Source organism: Suricata suricatta, chromosome 4 (genome assembly GCF_006229205.1).
Source record: "Suricata suricatta isolate VVHF042 chromosome 4, meerkat_22Aug2017_6uvM2_HiC, whole genome shotgun sequence".
Taxonomy (NCBI): domain Eukaryota; kingdom Metazoa; phylum Chordata; class Mammalia; order Carnivora; family Herpestidae; genus Suricata; species Suricata suricatta.
In genome coordinates, this window is record NC_043703.1 from 76,280,070 (window position 1) to 76,301,980 (window position 21,911).

Here is a 21,911-nt window from a genome sequence, read left to right on the forward strand (position 1 = left end):
TCCATATCATAGGAATTTGAGAAAAAGAAGAGAGAGAGAGAAAGGGGAGGAAGGTGTACTTGAACAAATCATAGCTGAGAACTTCCCCAATCTGCAGAAGGAAACAGACATTGAAATCCAAGAGGCACAAGAGAGCTCCCCTCAGATGCAACTTGATCTTCTGCACAACATATCATAGTGAAACTGGAAAAATACAAAGATTAAGAGAGAATTCTGAAAGGAGCTAGGGACAAATGGGCCTTAACCTATAAGAGTAGACACAGACCTGTCTACCACAACCTGGCAGACCAAAAAGGAGTAGCAGGAAATTTTCAATGTGATGAATAGGAAAAATATACAGTCAAGAATCCTTTATCCAGCAAGCCTAACATTCAGAATAGGAGAGAAAAGTTTTCCCAGACAAAAACTGAAGGAATTCATCACCACTAAACCATCCCTACAAGAGATCCTAAGGGGGACTCTATGAGTCAAATGTTACAAGGACTACAAAATACCAAAGACATCACTAGAAGCATGAAACCAACAGATAACACAATAACTCTAAATCTGTATCTTTCAACTGTAAGTGTTTACACACCAAATTCGGGAGCACCTAAATATATAAAACAACTAATCATGAACATAAGCAATCATTGGTAAGAATTGGTAAGAACATAAGCAATCTTATTGGTAAGAATGTGGTAATTGCAGTGGACTTTAATACTCTACTTACAGCAATGGACAAATCATGTAGACAGAAAATCAATAAAGAAACAATGGCCCCGAATGATACACTGAACCAGATGGGCATGACATATATTGAGAACTTTCCATCCTAAAGCAGCAGAATACACATTCTTCTCGAGTGCACACAGAATATTCTCCAAGATAGATCACATACTAGGTCACAAAACAGCCCTCAGTAAAAGAACTGAGGTCATACCATGAACATTTTCAGATCACAATGCTATGAAATGTGACATCAACCACAAGATAAATTTTGGAAAACCTTCAAATGCATGGAGGGTAAAAAACATACTATTAAATAATGAATGGGTCAACCAGTCAATTAAAGAAGAAAATGGATTTATCACAAACAATCCCTCAGAAATACAAGCAATTATCAAAGAATACTATGGAAAATTATATGCCTACAAACTGGACAACCTGGAAGAAATGGACAAATTTCTAGACACCCATGTACTACAAAACTCAAATGGGAAAAAAAAATTTGAACAGACCCATAACTAGTGAAGAAATTGAAGCAGTTATCAAAAATCTCCAAACAAATAAGAGTCCTGGGCCAGACGAATTCCCAGAGGAATTCTACCAGTCAGTTAAAGCAGAGTTAATACCTATCCTTCTCCAGTTATTCCCCCCCCCCCAAAAAAAATGGAATGAAAGCTTCTAGACTCATTCTATGAAGCCAGCATTACCGTGATTCCCAAACCAGACAGAGACTCCACAAAAAAGGAGAAGTACAGGCCAATATTCCTGATGAACATGGATGCAAAAATTCTCAACAAGATACTAGCAAATCAAATTCAACAGCATATAAAAAGAATTATCCACCTGATTAAGTGGGATTCATGCCTAGGCTGCAGGGCTGATTCAATATTCACAAATAAATCATTGTGATACATCACATTAATAGAAGAAAAGATTTAAAAAAATGATCCTGTCAATAGATGCAGAAAAATCATTTGACAAAAAAAAAATAGAGCATTCTTTCTTAAAAACTCTCAAGAAACTCAGAATAAAAGGAACACACCTAAACATCCTAAAAGCCATATATGAAAAGCCAACAGCCAATATCATCCTCAATGGGGAAAAGCTGAGAGCTTTCCCCCTGAGATCAGGGAAATGACACAGATGTCCACTCCCACCCCTGTTGTTTAACATAGAGTTGGAAGTCCTAGCATTAGCAATGAGACAGCAAAATGAAATAAAAGTCATCCAACTTAGCAAAGAAGAAACCCGACTTTCACTTTTCGCAGATGACATGATACTCTACATGGAAAACCCAAAAGACTCCACATAAAGGCTGATAAAACTGATCAGCAAAGTCATAGGGTACAAAATCAAAGTACAGAAATCAGTTGCAACAGATAATGAAGCAACAGAAAGAGAAATCAAAGCGTCAAAAAACTGACCCCATTTACAATTGTACCAAATATCATAAAATAACTGGGAGTAAACCTAACCAAAGATGTAAAAGATCTGTATGCTTAAAATGTAAAAGATCTGTTTGCTTAAAATGATAGAAAACTTATGAAAGAAATTGAAGAAGACACAAAGAAATGGAAAAACATTCCATGCTCATGAATTTGAAGAATAAATACTGTTAAAATGTCAATGCTACCCAAAGCAATCTACACATTCAATGCAATCCCAATCAAATTTATACTGGCATTCTTTTCAAAGCTACAACGAATAATCCTATAACTTGTATGGAATCTCTAAAGAACCTGAATAGCCAAAGTAACATTTAAGAAGAAAACTAAAGTGGGAGTCATCACAATCCCAGACTTTAGCTTCTAATACAAAGCTGTTATCATCAAGTCAGTATGGTATTGGCACAAAAACAGACACACAGACCAATGGAACAGAATAGAGAACCCAGAATTGGACCCACAAATGTATGGCCACCTAATCTTTGACAAAGCAGGAAAGAGCATCAAATGGAGAAAAGACAGTCTCTTTAGCAAATGGTGCTGGGAGAACTGGACAGTGAAATGCAGGAAAACGAACCTGGACCACTTTCTTACACCATACACAAAAATCAACTCAAAATGGATGAAATACCTAAATGTGAGACAGGAAACCTCAAAACTGTAGAGGAGAAAGCAGCAACAGCCTCTTTGACCTCAGCAAAGACAAGGGAATTAAAAGCAAAAATGAACTACTGGGACCTTACCTAGATAAAAAGCTTCTGCACTGCAAAAGAAACAATCAACAAAGCCAAAAGGCAACTGATGAAATGGGAAAAGATACTTGCAAATGACATATTGGTTAGTATCCAAAATCTATAAAGAACTTACCAAACTCAACACCCAAAAAACAAATAATCCTGTGAAGAAATGGGCAGAAGACATGAATAGACACTTTTCCAAAGAAGACATCCAGATGGCCAACAGACACATGAAAAGATGCTCAACGTCACTCATCATCAGGGAAATACAAATCAAAACCACACTGAGATACACTTCATGCTGGTCAGAGTGACTAAAATTAACAACTCAGTAAACAACAGATGCTGGCAAGGATGCAGAAAAATGGGAACCTTGCACTGTTGGTGGGAATGCAAACTGGTAAAGCTGCTCTGGAAAACTGTGGAAGTTCCTTAAAAATTTAAAAACAGAACTACCCTACAACCCAGGAATAGCACTACTAGGAATTTATCCAAAGGATATAGAAGTGCTTATGTATAGTGGTACTTGTACCCCAATGTTTATAGCAGTGTTTTCAACAATAGCCAAATTATGGAAAGAGCCTAAACGTCCATCAACTGATGAATGGATAAAGAAGATGTGGTTTATATATTCAACGGAATACTAACTGGCTACAAGAAAGAATGAAATCATACCATTTGCAGCAATGTGGGTGGAACTGGAAGGCATTATGCTGAGTTAAATAAGTCAGTCAGAGAAGGATATCATATGTTTTCACTCATATGTGGATCTTGAGAAATTTAATAGAAGACCATGGGGGAAGAGAAGGGCCAAAAATAGTTACAAACAGAGAGGGAGGGAGGCAAATCATAAGAGACTGTTAAATACAGAGAACAAACTGAGGGTTGATGGGGGTGGAGGAGGGGGGAAAGTGAGTGATGGGCATATAGGAGGGCACTTGTTGGGATGAGCACTGGGTTTTGTATGTTAAGTGATGAATCATGGGAATCTACCCCCAAAACCAAGAGCACACTTTACATACTGTATGTTAGCCAATTTGACAATAAATTATATTTTAAAATGAATGAATGGATTATGAACTATGATCAAGTGAAATTTATTTAAGGAATTTAAGAATGGTTCAGTATATGAAAACTGATCAATGTGATATGTCACAAAAATAGAATGAAATGGGGGAACCACATGATCATTTCAATTGCTTGCAGAAAAAGCAATTTGATGAAATTCAATTTCCTTTAATGATAAAAACATTAAGCAAATTAGGAATAGGAGAAAGCTACCTCAACATAATTAAGGCCATATATGAAAATTCCACGGCAAACATCATACTCAATAGTAAAAGATAGAAAGCTTTCCCTTTAAAATCAGGAACAAGACAAACATGTATATTTTCATCACTTCTATTACACAACACTAGAAATTCTAGTCAGAGCAATTAGGCAAGAAAAAGAAATAAAAGGTATCCAAATTGGAAAGGAAGAAGTAAAAGTATATGTTTGTAGGTGATATCATTTTAATGAAAATTCTCATAAGTTAAAAAACTAAGTATTTTATGTTCCCCTACTGTAGTCCATAAGACTACGTTAGACCCCATGTCCCTGGGTTCATGATCAAGCCAAAATCAAGAGTCAGATGCTCAACTTACTGGGCCATCTAGGTGCCCCTCTTTTCTAAAATAAGCATCTTTATAGACCATAAGACCAACACTAGAGGAACTTATAAAAGATATATTCAGGAAAAGGAAATTGATCTCAGACAGAGGGACTGAAATGCAGTAAGAAGTGGGCAAATAACTTGCTTAAAATGCAGGAATATCTTCTGAGTCAGCAGTAATATTTGATTTGGAAAGATAAAGCTAGAATAAGATGTTGAATAAAAACAAGATGAAAATTGGGATAAAGTGATCAGAACTACAGTGCTCCAAGGACCCAAGTTGTCCAAAAGAGGGCTAAAATATTAACTTTAAATGTTGATAAGTAAGTATGCATAAGATTTTAAATATGAAAATAGAATGTATCATTTCTAACCAATATTCTTTTTTTAATAATCAATATTTAAAAGGCAAGAAAGAAGTAAAAAAAATACATGGGAAAATAGAGTCAAATAGTATCAAGTAAGATTAGTGAAACAAATTTAAATATGTCTATAATCACAAGAAAAGTTAGTGAACTAAGCTTGCCAGATAAAAGACAGGCAAAAACCCAGCCATACGCTATTGACAAAAACCAAAACATACAGATATGGAAAATTTTACAGTAAATTTAACTCACTTTTACATATGGAAAAAGACTTCCAGGAAACTAATAAGCAAAAGATAGCCTGAGTAGCTATATTTATTTCAGACAAAAGAAATTCTCTGACCACAAGCACTAATAAGGATACATCATTACATGATGACAGGAAGATTCAGTGCACCAACAAATTACAATTCTAAAACTTATATGCCTCAAAACTAAAAAACAAACAACTACTGCTTGAACTAAAGGAAGAAAGTGACAAATTACTGTCGTAAAATGTGTATATGGATTGGAAGAGTTCAACATATTTTTCCCACACACAAAATAAGACAAGAAAACAAAAAAGCAATAGCAACTATAGCTTTGAAAGATGTTGAAAATGCAAAAAACAAGCTTGACTTATTGGACACATCTAGAACAGATCTGATAATTAAAGAATGCACATTTTTCTCAAGTACAAAGGGGATATTTACAAAAATTAATATAAAGCAAGTTTCTGCATTTAAAAGAAATATTGCACATCATATTCTCTAAACACAAGAGAATGCACTAACAAAAAGATAAACAAAAGTCCCTATATTTAAAAATTAAAGCAAAACTTCAGAAAATGTGTCAAAGAAGATATCATAGTGGAAATTTTTAAATATTTACAAATGATAATGGAAACACCATATTTGAAAGGTGTCTGACTGGCTCATTTGGTAAAGTATGAAACTCGAGCCCCTCAGTAGGGGTAGAGTTTACTTAAAATAAATAAATAAATAAAACAAATATGGTGAAATTAAAAAAAAAAAAAGAGGGGCACCTGGATGGCTTAGTTGATTAAGCACTGACTTCAGCTCAAGTCATGATCTCTAAGTTCATGAGTTTGAGCCCTGTATCAGGCTCTATGCTGACATCTTGGACCTGGAGCCTGCTCCGGATTCTGTGCGTGTGTGTGTGTGTGTGTGTGTGTGTGTGTGTGTGTACACCCTTCCCCTGTTCATGTTCTGTTTCTCTCTCTCTCAAAAATAAACAAACATTAAAAAAATAGAAATAAAAAATAAAATGAAATTTTAAATTTAAAAAAACCCACCATATTTAAGAATTTGTAGGGGTATAGCAAAAGCAGTAATTCATGAATATGTAAAGACTTAGATGCTTAATTTAGAAAAGAGGGGCACCTAAGTGCTTCCATCATGATCCCAGGGCCATGGAATCAAGCCCCATGTTGGGCTTTGTGCTGAGTGTATAGCCTGCTTAAGAATTTCTCTCTCTCTCCCTCTGCCCCCCTCCCCCATGTGATCTCTCTCTCTAAACTTAAAAAAAAAACAAAAAAACGAGAGAATAAAGATGAAATCCAAGTGTCCACTTAAGAAGCTAGTAAAAAGAGGGCTGCCTGGGTGGCTCAGTTAAGCATCTGATTCTTAATATTGGCTCAGGTCAGGATCTCATGGTTCATGAGATGGAGCCCTGCATCAGGCTCTGCACTGGCAGTGCAGAGTCAGCTTGGAATTCTCTCTGTCCCTCTCTCTACCCATCACACAGGTGCATGTGTGCACTCTCTCTCAAAGTGAAAATAAACATTTTTTAAAAAAAGAAAAAAGTTAGTGAAAAGAAAAAAAAAGATAAACAAAAAGTAAAGTAATAAAAAAAGGGCCAAAATTAACTCAACATAATAATAAAGAGGATAAGAAACGATGCCCTAAGAAGTGTCAGATTCCCTTAGTCAGTAGTCTCAAACCTTATCTTGCAACAGACCCATGTGGAGGGCTTGTTAAAATATGGGTTATTCAGAATCATCCCTGAAGTTTCTGATTCAGTAGATCCAGGGTGGGCCCAAGATTTTGCATTTCTAACCAATTCCCAGGTGATGCTGATGCTGCTGGTCCAAAGATTAAACTTTAAGAACCACTGATCTCAGTTAATGTTTTTAAATTCTAACCAAAATAACCATAAAAATACTTTTAACTCTACTCATAGAAGACAGACAACATGTACATATTTACCTTCTCTCCATTCTGAGCCTCTGCTAAAAGGTAAACCTATATAATAATGAGACCAAGAGGAGTCCATCAGCAGATAAGACGTCACTAAATAAGTTCTGGAAGAAACCAATTGGAGTAATGATAGCAAAGTCCATGATGAAGAAAACCACAACTTTATTGGAGTCAAAAGTCTACTGAATTACTCATGGTAAACTCTATACAGGATCAGAATCAGTCTAACATATGTGATATCAGACTAATAGAAAATCAAGGGGAAGAAAAAAGAGAAAAATAGCAGAAGAAAAGTATCAGTGAAACACATAAGAAAATAATTTGGCTTCAGTTACCTTAGGATCTACTCAGAGAGATACATATATGAAGATGACAATTATAGAACACAGTCAAGCTGAGTAGCTAGGAATATAAGGAAAGATTTTACAAAAGAAGTAGAACTTGACCTTGTTCTTAAAACCACCATATGTAATATGTGGCAAGAGTTGGCTTTTTAAAAAAAATTTTTAATGTTCATTTGTTTTTGAGAAAGACAGAGACACAGAGCATGATTAGGAGAGAGACAGACAGACAGACAGAATCTGAAATAGGCTTCAGGCTCTGATATGTCAGCACAGAACCTGATGCAGGACTCGAACTCACGAACCATGAGATCATGACCTGAGCCAACATCAGATGCTTAACCGACTGAGTCACCAGGTGCCCCAAGAGTTTGGCTTTTTTAATTTCCTTTTTAATGCTTCATCTTCCAAAGTAGTTTGCACCATTGATGAGTGTCAAAGGTATGTTACAAAGGTTATTGAATTACTAAAGAGAATTGTTAATATTAAGTGTTTGATGCAAATTAGAATTTTAAACACATTCATGACGTTAGAAGTGAAGCAGGAAAAGTAGATGAGAAATGTTTTATTAGCAGAAGGTATTAAATAATGCAAATATATTCAAAGCAATATATTTTTACTCCAAAGACCACAGAAATCCAGGACCATCTGGACTGTATCTCAGCCTGTGGATATTTGACATTAGGAAAGATTTGAAATAATTTGTCTACTTATAAGGAAAAAACTAAAGGATTAACTTTATTAAAGCATGAATAATAAATACTTAGTTGTAACTTGGGTGTTTATATTTCTTTAAATCTTGCTCTAAATCATGTATCATTCTTCCATGCAATGCCATAGAACAGTAGAGGAATATTAAAAATAATCTAGCCCTTACATTTTACCAGTTAGGAAAAGGAGACCCAGAGGTATTATGTAAATCCACTGTGGTACTCTTATATTCTAATAAAGAATTTACTTTAAAGAAAAGCCTTAATAGCACTTAGATGTTTATGTGGTAGAATAAAAATAAATTTAGCTTATTTAGCAAGAAGTGTTTGTTTGACCATTCTGGTAACAAACACTCAAATTCCAATGCTTGTTAAGCTGAATTTCATAACAGTAAAGTTTCATGTAGGCAAGTGTTGCAAATGGAAAGCTATAATGGGATCACATTTGTATTTGAACCACAAGTCCACTTATACACGGATTTTTCCCGAAAAATACAGTACAGTGCTATAAATGTATTCTCTCCTTATGTTTTCCTTAATAACATTTTTTCTCTAGTTTATTGTAAGAATATAGTACATAATATATATATATAATATGTCTTAATTGACTATCAATAAGGCTTCTTGTCAACAGTGGGCTATTAGTAGTCAAATATGGGGGGAATCATCTGGAGGGAATCCAAAATGATACAAGGATTTTTGACTGTTGTAGGAGCTAGTGCTCTAACCTCTGCATAGTTCAAAGGTCCACTGTACAAGGATCTTATAATAATCAGGGTCAATTCATCATCTTCATTGGTATTTTTCTCCCCAGAGGACATTTTCTTAGACATTTATGTCATCATCATACTTTTTATACTTTTTAAGAAGAGATAGGAAGAAAGTACATAGCACTTTTTCCCTAAAGTTTCAAATACCTATGGCATTCAATCATCATCCCACTTCTAAACTTCTCCCTTTTGCTCTTCGCATTGTTCTATGCTTCTACTTCTGCTAGGGATGCAGTGGGGAGTGCAAATACACTCCTTGGTTTCCTTCATTCTTTAGAATTTATTTTGAGCAATTAAGTATATTTTCTAGGTAGACATTCTCTAAGAGAGCTGGTTTTTGTTGTTCTCCTCAACAGGAGACCAGCCCAGCTCCTACGTTGAGGCACATAAACCCAGGTTTGGAAGCACCTTCCAGCTCAAGAACTTCTTGTGTCTCACATGGCCCCCCATATATCTGTGTTCATCTGAACTGAGCTCCTGGTCTCCAGGCGTTTTGAATGTATTGCATTTCTTGCCTACCCATTAGCATTTCTGTTGGGTTGACTCATGAGATGCTTGTTGGCTAGTGCCATCTATTGTTGAAAAAATATATGTGAATATGACTCTTGCTAATGAGACTAGGAATTGGATTAAGATTGGCTTTACAACTACCAAATGACAGAACCACAATTTTGTTACAAAAAACTAATGTAGTAGGGGAGGATACTAAGTGGTTATATTTTAGTTTTGACTTACAAAGACTATTTTCATTTTTGCCGTACTTAATTGGACCAATTTTATAATCATAGTTAGCATAAACACATAAGCATAGAAAAGAGAGTAAGATTCAAGTGAAAAAACAAGTTAAATAATGAAATGTATCTCTTAGGTATATACAAAATTGTCAATGTTACAGTGAATTCAAAACTTTAAGGTATCTTGTGTTAATAGTAAGCCTTTAACTATAACAACATAAACATACTTTGATAGTTTTTCCATTTAAAATCCAGGAATTGACTTGATATAAAAATTTTAAGATATTTTAAGATATTATTTTAAAATGAAGTTTCTCTTTGTGCTGCCTTCAAAATTCAAACAAAAAAAACCACCTCATAAGACAATTCACTTTCCCATTCCTACTCTCCAGACCTAGCAACTAAAAATGTTAAAAGTTTAGAAAATAAGAATCAAAAGATGCTATGATTATTTACAATCTCCTGTGATCCTTTCTACTTTGGGTTCCAAAACAATCAAAAACAGGAATGTTGTTGGAACCAGAAGGTAAGAAGCAACTTCTACCCCAGCAGTGCCTAACATAACCTTTAACTCCTAATTCTGGGCTCATATGGTTTTGCGTGACATTTAGGCCAACTTTGCTCCCCAAGTAAAAATGTCTTTTGAAATATCCTCACCAGATACCTGCCAATCATACTCTTCTTGAGCACTTCCTGAGTGGGAAGTCTAAGGCCTCCTGAGGAAGCCTGTCCCTTTGTTGCAGGGAAATAAAGTGAGTAAATAAAGTCAAATAAGACTAGAAATGCCTCCTGATTGGTTAGAAAGACATAAGCACAGCAGACAAAATTATTTTCCCATTAACTGACTGCCCACACAGCTTTCTATTCTGACTGCTGCATCCAAATTCTAAGATGATAACACTTTTATGTAAATATATTCTACAACCTTTCAATAATCCATTATGAAATATAAAGCCTGTCCATAATAAGACCCCTTCAATCAACAAATAATTCTTTAAATTAGGCCCTTTCTTCCCCTGGAATCCGTGTCTTTTCTTATTCCACTTCGTGTTTTTTTATTTTGTACGTTTTTTCCTCTTTAGACACAGTTATGCCTGGTAAATGCTAATGTTTTTGTTTCTAAGTATTTCTTCAATATGATAAATTTACTTTATGTGTGGGTACACCATATTTCTATAGTATAGAAAGAGCTTTTCTATATTTCTCTCTAAGATCCACTCTCTAGTAAATAAGTCATCCCTGAGCTCAAGAATATTCGCTCTGACTGCTCCCCAGAACTCCAAACATGCATGTTCACTACCTGCTGGCCTTCCGACATCAATGACTCAAAACTACCACAAGATGGGAATAGAATTTTCACTCCCTTCCTCACCACACCCATCCCCACTGTGTAAATCTCTGCTGCCACTGCCTCCTTCATGGCACCGAGATCCCAACTGTCCCCTGTTCCTCCTCATCTTCAACATCCCCTCCATTCTGCTTCCACCTGGGTTTCAAGTCCTCCCATTCTCCATGTCCCCCGCTCCTTGCCTTGGCTGCATCTTTGGGCTCTGACCTCTAGACTGTTGCAACAGCTTCCTGCTTGACCTTTTGGTCTTCCAGTGAGAAACTGTGATGATTCTCCATTAAGCATAGAACGGAGTCCACACACTTTCATATAAAATTCAAAGTAAAAGCCTTCACTTTTGGATCTTTAAACGACTTTTCAGCTTGATTTTCTACTTCGCTTCCCTTTAACCATACCCTACTCTGTCCTATCTCAACACCTTTGCTCAAGTACTCCGATGGTCCTGTCCTCCAAAGAACACGTGCTTGCTGATACACTCTCCATTCCTGAATTCCCACTGCAAACTCCATTACCTCTTCCAAGAACATTCCCAGTTAGAATTAATCCCTCTTTCCCCAAATACTTTGCACCTGTCTGCAGCATTTACCACATTTTACCTTTTATCAGAGTTATTTACATAGGAGTCTTTCTCCCAGCAAACTGGAAACTTCTTGAAAACAGGGACTATGTCCTATTTATTTCTGCATCATTTACAATTTGAGTAAAATTCTTTGTTCCTAGTGGGTGCTTTATATTTGCAATAAGAATGAACAAAAGTCTCATGAGAATCAGAGTCAACTAACCTGTAACACGAGTCAGCTCATTAAGAATGCTAAAAGATGTCCTTTCTGCTTTCTTAATTTGTTTTTTCTGTATATATATTGATTAACTGGATGTTGTATGTTCCTACTGTGTGCCTTGGGAATTAATAAAATAGGAAAAAGGATTTTAGAAAATTGATTCAGGCAAAATTTTGTTGAATCAAGCAAAAGAAATCTATAAAACTTGCCCTATCATTTGTCCTCAGAATGCTAGATTTAGGTTATTTTGTTTGTAAAAGATAAAATTTCATAAAGCACCTATGACCTAATGGCAAATGTGCAAGTGTCCTTTGGAAGTTCTTTGATCACATAATATATTTCTTCTTTGCTCTGGGGCTCAAAGGAAAGGGATGACAGAGAGATTGAACTGAAAATGGAAGGGTGGGGGAGAGAGAAAAGAGGCAAGTAGAAGGAAGAGTGAAAGGAGAGAATAAAAGGCAGAAGTAACTTAAAAGGACTAGAAGTGATTTATAATCCGTTTGGTGTCCAGTGTGCTCATCACTCTGCCCTCTGGTCCCGGGTTGTCTTTGATCTTTCTCACGGCTCATCCCATCTGCTCCCTGAAGAAGCTATAAGGACCAAGGGTCAGAGTAATATTATTTTTTCTCTTGTTGAACCCTGGGCTCTCCTTGTAGTCCTGCTTCCTTGCTACATTTATTGGAATTAAAATCAATGACCTGCATATATATGCATGTGCATATATACTCAGAGTGGCTGGTGGATGCTGTGGGTTGAACTGTACCCTCCAAAAAGATGTTCAAGTCATAATGCCCAATATAAGTGATCACGACCTTACTTGGACATAGAGTCTTTGTGGAGATAGTCAAGTTAAGATGAGGTCATAGGGGGCTAAAGTGGACCCTAATCTAGAGACTAGCGTCTTTAGAACAGAAAGAAGGAGATTTGGACACAGAGACGCTGACACACACAGAAGAAAGAGCCACTTAGAGATGGAGGCAGCTGCAGGCTGAGGAATGCCAGGGATCCCAGCAAGCACCAGAAGGTGGGAAGACGCAAAACCGAATGCTACCCTAGATAGATCACGGCCCTACTAACACCATGATTTCAGCCTTCGAGCCTCCAGATGTGTGAGATAATACATTTCTGTTGTTGTGAGTCACTCCATTGGCGATAATTTGTTAAGGCAGGCCCACGATGCAAATACAGGCACTAGGGCTATTGGGTAATCAGGGGATCTTAAGGCCAGAGAAAAAAACTATTAAGCGTTTTCTCCTCCTAAGATAGAGGTTAATCCATCTGGTCCAGATTGCTAAACAATGTAGTCTGCTCTACTTAGAAAATATCTGGTAATATTAGGGGCGCCTGGTTGGCTCAGTCGATTAAGTGTCCTACTTCAGCTCAGGGCATGATCTCACAGTCTGTAGGTTTGAGCCCTGCATCGGGCTCTGTGCTGACAGCTCAGAGCCTGGAGCCTGTTTTACTTCTGTGTCTCCCTCTCTCTCTGCCCCTCCCCAGCTCACTCTCTGTCTCTTTCTTGTTCAAATTAAAATAAATACATTAAAAAGTTCAAGATATATACTTGGTAATATTAAGTTCAGCCTGGTTAGTTTCATCTTATGATGCTTAAACTATCAGTCAGAAAAAGAAGCTGTCACTGAAAAAGAGAGAAAAGAGTAAGAGTCAACAAACACCTAGCACCTAGTAGGTGTTTCACAAATACTTGTTGAGGGGTGCCTGGGTGGCTTAATTGGTTAGGTGTCCTGCCCTTGATTTCAGCTCAGGTCATGATCTCACGCTTGGCGAGTTTGAGCTGCATGTCGGGTTCCATGTGGACAGTGAGGAGCCTGCTTGGGATTTTCCATCTCCCCCTCTCTATCCTTCCTCCTCCAAAAAAAAAATAAATAAATATTTTTAAAAAATACTTGTTGGGGTGCCTGGGTAGCTCAGTCGGTTAAGCATTCAACTTTGGCTCAGGTCATGATCTTGCGGTTCGTGGGTTCGAGCCCTGTGTCAGGCTCTGTGTTAACGGCTCAGAGCCTGGAGCCTGCTCCGATTCTGTGTGTCCCACTCTCTCTGACCCTCCCCTGCTCATGCTGTCTCTGTCTCTGTCTCTCTCTCAAAAATAAATAAACCATTTTTTTTTAATTTTTAAAAATACTTGTTGAATGAATGAATGAATGAAGACAGAATTATTAGACAATATCATAGGACATAAAAGAGCCACAGAACATCTGATCCTGATATCTGAACACTGGAGTAAAGTGTTTTCACAAATGTAGCTAATACAAGAATGCCCAAATACCACTGGGGAGACACAAAATCAAGAGTAGTTTGTGTAACATAAAATATGTATAAAGCACTATAGAAACCACCATGTGCTCTGATAAATAAATGTTTTCCTAAGTGGATGGGTTCTGGGATGAATCTGTAAAGTCATGTCATATGTATACACTGCTTCTTTTTTTTAAAATGTATTATTTATTTTTGATACAGAGAGAGACAGAGCATGAGAGGGGAAGGGGCAGAGAGAGAAGGAGACACAGAACAGGAAGCAGGCTCCAGGCTCTGAGCTCTGAGCTAGCTGTCAGCACAGAGCCTGACGTGGGGCTCGAACCCACGAACGTGAGATCTGACCTGAGCCTAAGTCAGAGGCTTTACCAACTGAGCCACCCAGGCACCCCTGCTTTTTTTTTGTTTAAGTAATGAGTCAAAGCATTGGTTATGATGTGAGCAACTAATTTTATCCTTCTTTTCCCTGCCTCCCTCAAATTAAACCTGCCCCACCCCATTATTCTTCTCCTTCAGTCTGAATGCTATTACCAAGAAATCACTGTCTAATTACACGTTTCTTCAATAACCTCCAGCCTTCACTCAAAAATCAAGTATTCAGGGCACCTGGGTGGCTTGGTCAGTTAAGGATCTGGCTTCAGCTCAGGTCATGATCTCACGGTTCGTGGGTTCGAGCCCCACGTCGGGCTCTGTGCTGACAGCTCAGAGCCTGGAGCATGCTTCAGATTCTGTGTCTCCCTCTCTCTCTGACCCTCCCCTGCTCACGCTGTCTCTCTCTCTCTCTCAAAAATAAACACATTAAAAAATCAAGTTTTCATTCCTGTTTTGCCCCTCATAGCCAACAGAACTTTCTGCGACCATGAAAATGTTCTATATCTTCACTAGCCACACATTATTGAGCACTTCAAATGTAGCTAGTGCAACTACAAAACTGAGTTTCAATTTTTTACTTAATTTTAATTAATTTCAATAGCCACAAGTGGCTAGCATCTACCGTATAGGCTAGCACAGCTCTAGACTGTTTTTGAAGAAACCCCAGTCTTTTTCATTGCTTCCATTACCCTCTCCCTCACCCTCAAACTCTGGTCTGAGGAAGAAACAGTTAATAGCCATCCATGTACACACACTCTGTCCATTAGCCTGGAAACCTGCAGAATCTTCCCAGGCATCGAAGGGACCACCTGCCCTGACTTTGCCTGTGAAGTAGCAAGTATTTGGGGGAATTAATGAAGTTGCAAAGAAAGGCATCGTCCAGCCATTCTGCTAATCCATTGCTGAATAGAATCTTATCACAGACTGAACAATCTGGTTCTACCTGGAATTTTCATCTGATATTTCCAGTGACCTATGATAATGACCATCACTTGGCATTTCTTAAAAGCAACTATGTACTGACTGGTTTTCTACACAATACAAAAAGCAAAAAAGGGACTGAAGAGGAGGGGCTTTCCTCTAACTGGAAAAATGTAACATTCACAAAGACTAATATACATATTTAAAAACCAGATATTCGAGATACATTTACTTGTTGTCTTGTTTTTCCTTAGTTTTTTCATTGGGGTCTTAAGTGCAAGCTCTCTAACCATGCCCGGCTTAGGGCACCGAGGGTCTTCTATCCCTTGTCAGCATCTCAGCAGCCACACCAGGATCTCTTGGGAACTTGTTAGAAATGCAAGCTCCATTACTATGGAACTCCACTTGCATTGTAATGAGATGCCCGGTCATTTGTTTACACATTACAGTCTCAAAAACAACTGATCCAAACTACTCAGAATAGTCCACACTGATACCAATTACTATTTGTGCTTGTTAGAATGACAGTAACAGGCTGGTTGTTAGCTGGTATTTATATTTTATGGGATACTAAAATTATTTGGAAAAAACTTGTCAATTGACTATCCCAATTCGTACTTGAGAAGTATACTGCTGTTATAAAGTGTTCAATTAAGACGAGAAAATCTGAACTTTCTTTTCTTGACTTTGTCATTATCTTGTCATGTAACTTTGGGCAAGCCATTAACTTTGTTAGGGTTTCAGTTATTTTGTTTTTGTTTTACTCATTACTTATTCATTTAAATACATAAAATAAAGGTTTTCTACTATTTGCTCCCAAACTGGGATCTTCACAATTTCACAAATGCTTAAGGATCAGACCTCAAATAACTTTCTGTGTATATATAAAGAAGACTAATATTGGAATCACACCTTCAACCATGATACGGTTACCCAGAATCTGCTCTGGAGCTAATTCATTGCCTCCCAGATTAACATCAAGATTTAAGCTGTCTCAGATGCATGAGGAATTCTCTTATTTTATAAGACTTCCGGAATTACTATGGAACTGATATTTACCAGTCTTCACTGTAAAGGAAGCTAAACCCTTCCATCCTTAAGCTGTCGTTTGAGCCCGATTCCTTAAAGTCAGTGGAGATTAGGGACAGCTAGTCCCCCCTTTTCTGAAAGAAGCCTTTCACATATACTTTACCAGTGATTAGCTGGCAGTTAGCTTGGAACAAGGCCCTCCAGGAAGGACTCACGGCTACTTGCAGGGTCTGTAATGGAAAGAGGAAGTTGAAGAAGACAAAAATGAAAGTCATGAGCTTCACAATGGTCGCTAGGGTCAAACGCCTCAAATACAAAAAGGGGGATGGACACAGTTCCTTTGCTCATGCTTTTGTTTGGGTTATTTCTTTTGTGGACTTTACTATGAATTTGAGGGCTTTTATTTTTTTTTCTGTTCAGCTCCAGCGACTTCTTACAGTCACTAGTTTGTAAAATCGAAAGTAGATATGTCCCCAGTAGGGATACCTGAAAATTTTCCAGTACCTCAATGTTCTAGGGACTTAGTCAGGGCTATATTTAGATACCATACCACATTTCAGTGAAAATGTGATTTTCTTTGAAGGGTTTGCTCTCACATCCCCTACTTAAACCAAACATACTTTCAAGTTAATAAAAGTTCTACCTGCCGAGGCAGCAAATCTGGCTATAATTAAAAGGGAGGAAACATTTTACACAAGAAAATGTGCTATTTGGTCAAAGCATAAATAGGAAAAACTGTGAAACATGATAGCAAGATATAATTTGTATTCCTGCTTTTTATTTACTGAACAAGATGCTGGAAGAAAATTGTTTTAACTATAACTTACTATATTCTAATACCTTTAAGTGTTTCACATAGTGACTGCAATGGAGCCTGTAAAAATAACTTTAAATTCCAGTGTCAAGTGGAGCATGAAGATTTGGTTTCATTTTCAAAACTGCTCTGTTGAGAAATACGCCCTAAAAGGCAATTCTCATTTTACTCCGTTACAGCTCCAACAGCTGCAGGACAAAATATAAAATGTATTTAACCCGATCTGAAATTCAGAATTTTGATCTCTGAGGAAAGTATTTCTGAAGAGTCTCACACATGCTGGAAAAAGGATTTAGAACTTTGATAAGGCTTCACAAAGAGAAAAGCACTATAAAATTTTAACAAAGGGCTACTTTCTCTTTTTTCCAAGAATGCTTCAGATCTACACTATATAATTTAATACTTTACATACTGTATTATCTATGGATTAGTAATATTTATTCCTAAATTTTACACCCTCTAGACATATCATAGTATCATATTCTGAAAGATACTTATACAAAGTCAAACATTTGTTCACAAATCAGCAAATTTTTACATGTACACGCACATAGCATATATGTTTTCTGACAATTTACCCATAAGAAAACATGCTTTCAAACACTGCATATCTTTCTGAAGCTGCAGACGGTTCTTTGAGGGGTTCACAGGTAATAAGGAGCCAGAGCCACAGCCATTTTTCAAAGTGCCTCCCGGGGGAAAGTCACAGACGACTCGGGGAGGGTGGAGATGGTCTCCAGCGCCTTCTGCCTGCACGTGGGGCCTTCCCACCTGCCTCTGGCCGATAGGGCCACTGCCCGCACCTTATCTTCACTCACGATGACACCTAATTCATCACTGCTGTCATCTTTGAAAAACATCACGTTTCAGTATCTGTTTTACTGCAGCCATGATCATTTGGATGTCTGCACTAGGGAAAATCCACTTAAACAATTCTTAGAGTAACAAAAAATGTCCCATGTGATACCCTCACGACTCTTCTCCTTGGACTTCACTAAAAGTTTTTTTTTTAATTTAAAAATTTTATTATTTTTTTTTACTTTATAAAGTTTCATATTTTTTAACATATGCAATTATTTTCCATCATTTACAATACAGTAGTTGCAATGACACTCCAAACAGAAAAGCAAAGTAAAAAATCAAAACCCCAACTTCTGTTTCATGTACTTAGACTTATACAGAAATTAGAAGGTTAAGTAACAACTAGTTAATCACCTAATGTCACAGCTATCTGAAGTGGCAATCGTTATATAGCAGCTTATCTATGATACATTCAAGATACATGATACAATTTATTATTTGCCTATAAGCTACAACACAGCCTGCTTAATACCTTTCCTTAAATTCCACCTCTACACTACAATATGCTTGAGGTCCATGCAAAAAAGTAGCTACCTCACTAAAAGGTTTTTTAAGAAATTTTTAACGAAATGTCTAATCTCTATTTAGTAACTTAATGTCTCTTTTCCTAACTCATGTGCCACTGTCACATCTAATTCATTTTAAATTTATAACACTGTTAAATCAATGCATATACTAATACCTTTATTAATTAATCAGCCAAGAAGTATTTATTAAATGTCATTGGAGAACTACCCAAAATCTAGAAGGCATGTTACAAACTCTCAACTAAAAAAAAAATGACCAGATAACAGTAAAAGTCTACATATTTTAAAATGTATTCATAGCAGTTTCTTTACCAAAATAAAAAAAAATTTTGAGGCATGTAAAGAAACATTAAAACAGGGATTTATTTCTATGTTATACCAAGAAAGTATGGTGACACAGGAAAATAAAAGTAGAAAGCCAGGATAATGTATATCACAAAATGAATAACATATAGCAGAATAATGTATGTTCTACAACTACCACACCAAGCCACAAAGTGGGCCCTGAAGAACCAGGACCAGTTACCAGACAGAGTGTCTGTGAGCTAAAAAAAAAAAAAAAAAAAGGCCAGGTGCACTGGTGAGGGGTCTTGTCTTACTGCCGGAACTAAGAGAAATTTCCTCTCCAGAGTCTCTTTGAGAGCTACAGTGTGACTTAGTGGGCTACAACTTCAATTCTCTTTAAACAATGTACCAGTGAGCTTCATTTTGGGGTGTTCTTCACAGTGACGTCAACCAAAGACAGGAAGTGACCTAGAGGTACACTGGAGATTTTGTATTTAAAAAAAAATTTTTTATATAGTTTATTTATTTTTGAGACAGAGAGAGACAGAGCAGGGGAGGGGCAGAGAGAGAGGAAGACACAGAATCTGAAACATGCTCCAGGCTCTGAGCTATCAGCACAGAACCTGATGCGGGGCTTGAACCCACAAACCACGAGATCATGACCCGAGCCGAAACTGGATGCTTAACCGACTGAGCCACCCAGGCACCCCAACACTGGAGATTTTGGTTAGGGGATACTAACAGAGAACCTGTATATCCCATGGGGCAATTCATGCCGGCTACTCTAACATCCAGCCACAAAGTCTAGGTCGTTTAACACGAAACAAGTCATAGCCAAATGGAGGCTGTGGGTTTCCCCTGGACAGGCTTCTCCTGGACAGCTCTCCTCCAGCAGGGGGTCTCTGTACCACCTAGGGTGCACCGCTCCTGGGACCAGTGTAGCAGGTAATCCACGCAGGGCACGGAAGGAGGTACACTACATCTCAACTCCCTTAGCTCAGAACGAACTCTCCTTACTTACACACCCTGGCCCAGACATGATGACGTGACCACACCTTGCCACAAGGGATGCTGGAAAATGCAACTTCCTGTGTACCTGGGCAGAGGAAAAATAAAAAGAGATGTGGCTGACTGATAACATTGATAACATCTGTCTGTGTCACAATCGGGAACGTGAGGCTGGGAGATTGGATTGGATCTAAAAGGTACTACCTCTGTGATTATCAAATGAATGACGCACAAACAAAATATTACAACTTCTATGTGTTGTGTTATTTTAATCCAAAAAAAAGGAAAAAAATACATATATAAGCAATACATATGTGCAGTAATACCAATGTATAAATAATATATACTCACGACATAAGATGGCTTCATATAACAACACCTGAAGTGTCCTGACAAGAGTAAGAGTCCTGTGACCTCAGAGATTGTGCCGGATGGCAACAGCTGCTCAGCAATTTTTGGTACATTGACAAGTAATGCAGTTTCTGTGCATCTGGGTGGAAGAGATTACATTACCTAGCATTAATAAAAATAAGCCTGGGGCGCCTGGGTGGCTCAGTTGTTTGAGCCTCAGATTCTTGATTTTTGCCCAGATCATGATCCCTGTGTCATGGGATCAAGCCCTGCATTAGGCTCTGCACTGAGCATGAAGCCTGCCTACAATTCTCTCTCTCCCTCTTCCCCTCTCCCCCATTCACATTCTCTCTCTCTAAAGTAAATAAATAAATTAATTAATTTAATTAAATAAAAAATTAAGTCTGATGAAAATGGATAACAGGCGTTAAAAGACTCCTGCAAAAGCCAAAAATAGAATATAAAACTAAAACATTAAAATACCAACGAGCAAAGTAAAAATAAAAATATAGTTTAAAAAATCTCATGCTTTTCCTCCCCAACTTTATTATTCAAAGAAAACTATCTAATCAGAAAAAGTCATTAAAAACAAAACAGCAATTATTTGAAAAACAGATTTATAACCACTATCAGTAATGATGAACCTAATTCTAAATGTATATTGTGTCTTGACATAATTAGTTATCAATGAACACAGCAATATAAGATTTCAAAACAAATTATCTGGCACATGAAGACAAGCCTCTATAGGCAAATTTTTTTCAGCAATATTCAATCCAATAGTTAAAATTTTACTAAATTTAAAGATAAATGTTCATGAGGTCCTTCAAGACTTGTTAATCACTAGACAGAAGGCCCAAAAACCTATTGAGAAAATCCTTGTTTTTCCTTTATAATAATAAAAATGACTAAAGTACTATTCATTCATTCATCTATTCATTGATTTAATAAGTAGTGATTGAATTCCCGCTGTGTGGTGGGCACCGCTCTGGGCACCGAGAATAGAAAGGTCACTGAAATCAGGAAAAAAGCACTGCTCTCCTGGGGCTGACATGTTAGAGCAGGGACTGGGTCTCAGCTGGAGGAGAGTCGCCCACAGATGACAGTTCATCAAAGTCATCTCTGCTTTCACAACTTAAAGGGGGATGCTGTTGACATCTAGTGAGTGGGGGCCAGGGCCGCTGCTAGAGATGCCCCAGCGCACAGGACAGACCCCACCACACGGTACCGTCCCGCCTGGAGCTCAGTGCACGGGACAGACCCCACCACACGGTACCGTCCCGTCTGGAGCTCAGTGCACGGGACAGACCCGCCACAGAGCAGTGTCCTACCCAGAGTGTCATCAGTGCTGAGGCTGAGAAACCACCAACACTCAATTTCATAAGGTGTTTAACATATTGTGGAATCATTGCAATGCTCTTAAAATGAGATCGAAAGTGATCCTGAACCTCTGAGCTCGCACTACAGTTTGCTGGGCAACTGGCAACGAGGTAATTTAAGCATCTGTCACATGGAAAGAGGAGTTGCACATCTTTCTTTTACAAAACAACGTCTTCCAGATTTTGTGCCCACTTCTACAAGTGGCTGTTAGTACTACACTTAATTTAAAAAAACATTATAATTTGTCCTTTAAAGGCAAAAGTGATGTTTTTCACATTGACCAAGAAAGTGATTGCTTTATAA

General features: G+C 37.6%; 1 long non-coding RNA gene across 4 annotated transcripts in view; it reads right to left on the reverse strand.

Annotated features, from left to right (window-relative positions):
• Positions 1-21,911, reverse strand: part of LOC115289648 — a 51,209-nt gene that overhangs the window by 20,277 nt on the left and 9,021 nt on the right. Inside the window, exons 2-4 of one of the 4 annotated variants that reach the window (XR_003907737.1) lie at positions 20,229-20,367; positions 19,925-19,965; positions 16,546-16,612 (exon numbers count right to left, since the gene is read on the reverse strand). This is a non-coding gene — a long non-coding RNA (uncharacterized LOC115289648). Of the gene's footprint in view, positions 1-16,545; positions 16,613-19,890; positions 19,966-20,228; positions 20,368-21,911 lie in introns of all 4 variants that reach the window. The other 3 variants (XR_003907735.1, XR_003907736.1, XR_003907738.1) reach the window with 3 other exon arrangements.